The sequence below is a fragment of the Maniola jurtina genome, chromosome 4 (assembly GCF_905333055.1).
Source record: "Maniola jurtina chromosome 4, ilManJurt1.1, whole genome shotgun sequence".
NCBI lineage: Eukaryota > Metazoa > Arthropoda > Insecta > Lepidoptera > Nymphalidae > Maniola > Maniola jurtina.
Window position 1 is genome coordinate 9,273,172 of NC_060032.1, and position 1,996 is coordinate 9,275,167.

Here is a 1,996-nt window from a genome sequence, read left to right on the forward strand (position 1 = left end):
TAGCTTTCTTGCCGACTGTAATAGTAATAAAATTTTGGATTCCTATTTTTTCTCCAACTAGGTAGGTACTTTAGTAGATTTTAATTTGTGGATATAGACTGTAGCTAAGTCTCAAAGTTTAAGCCGGCTGAGCTTTCAGATGCCTACAAGATGGCATAGTTGTTTAGTAACCTACATACCAACCTATTGTAACTTTTTACGATTTGAAATGAGCAACTGTTGAATTTCTTGCTGGTTCTTTTCAGTAGTATCTGCATTCCAAACCAGTGGTAGAGTCACAGACGTAGCATAAGAGACACTAGTTGTCCTACATGTACCTAATAATAAAATTTTAGTTTTGATTCTTGATTTTGAAGCGTGAGGCAAGATGCCTACGTGTGGAAATGAAAATGTATATGGCGTTAGAATCCATAATGAAACCAATAACGTCGACTTTATCGCTAACTCTATCGATAAGCAATCTTGAGCGATAAGTAATTAAAACGGCCCCGAGCTTCACCGCAAAATGTCCCAGTCAATCTTAAACAGGTGAGGTACGCGACGCTTGTGTTGTTTTATAGCGTAGATAGACCGTATGAGGTAAGGTGAACGGGTGCCTATACCTAGTTATTTTTTTTAAATACCTTGTAAAGCACAACGGTTATGTACCTCGTTACCAACGTATGTTAGTACGTAGGTGAAAAGTGTTTTGTACCTATTTAAAACAGTTTTATCAAATAAGTTTTTCGATTAAAATAATTCATACATACCTAAGTTAAACAAGAAAACAATTAATAATGAATTCGAAGAGTGAAAAACTATTACAAACTCGTCAACGCCGAGAAACAGTAAAAACAAGCTTGTTTGAACAAAATGTTGGCAAATTAAATATTTTATAGATTTAAAGAATTCCACGGAATTAAAAATCAGACGAAGTATTTCTTCTCACATCGGTCTTTCAATTTTGAGGAACTCTCTCAGTTACCTCAAAATATCACTTTCTTCACGATGTTGTGCCATTTTTAGGGTTCCGTACCCGAAGAGTGTAGATTCTATTACTAAGACTCCACCGTCCGTCCGTCCGTCCGTCGGTCTGTCAGCGGGCCGTATCTTGTGAACCATAACAGATAGAGACCTAAAATTTCACAGATGTGTATTCCTATTGCCGCTCTAGCAACACATATTAAAAATCTCATATTTGTCGCCATGAAAATTAAAAAAAAATTAACAAGTGTTATTTTTTGTACGATGGTACGGACCCTCCTTGTGCGGGTCCGACACGCGCTTGACTGATTTTTCCCTGTTGGAGGCCGTACAGAAGGTATTGCAGAAGGGTGTGTCGAACGCATCTATACTTGGTCAGACCAACCGATCTTGCAAGTGAAGAGTTTCTCTATGCTGCTCGCGTTTTTTCAAGCAATGTGAAATGGATTAAAAAAAAAACACAGATTTATTACTTTTGATTTTACATAAAAGTTCTGTGATTTATCGCGTTAAATATTATATAATGGATCATGGTCCATTTGCTGTAAGGCACTCTCAATCTCTCGCAGGGAAAAAGTGTAATAATTTTATTTCTAATTGATACGTGATTAATATAGTAGTACTTCTACTAGTTCAGCTTTAAATGCCTCATTACACACCGTCTGATAGGTGATATAGGGTAACTTTGAATTATACATATAAACGGCTGATTTTCCTTTAGATCTGTACTAAACATTTTATTCTTCGACAGGAAAAATATAGGAAGTGAAAGGATAAAAATCGTACGGTCGAATGAATGTCTTTTGTGGGTCACATGAGAGGGAACGCTATAAATTTATATAAGGAAAAAGATTTGAAATTGTATGTTCAGAAAATGTATTATCAAGCTGTTTGATGTTTCACACTTATATCGACATTAGCTGCAGTAGGTACAAAAAATCTTATTTTCAAGAAAAAGATAGAGTTTTTAGATAAGTTTTGTAGAGCTATTTTTTTATTACCTACTTACTTGTAGCTTTAAATTGACTTAATA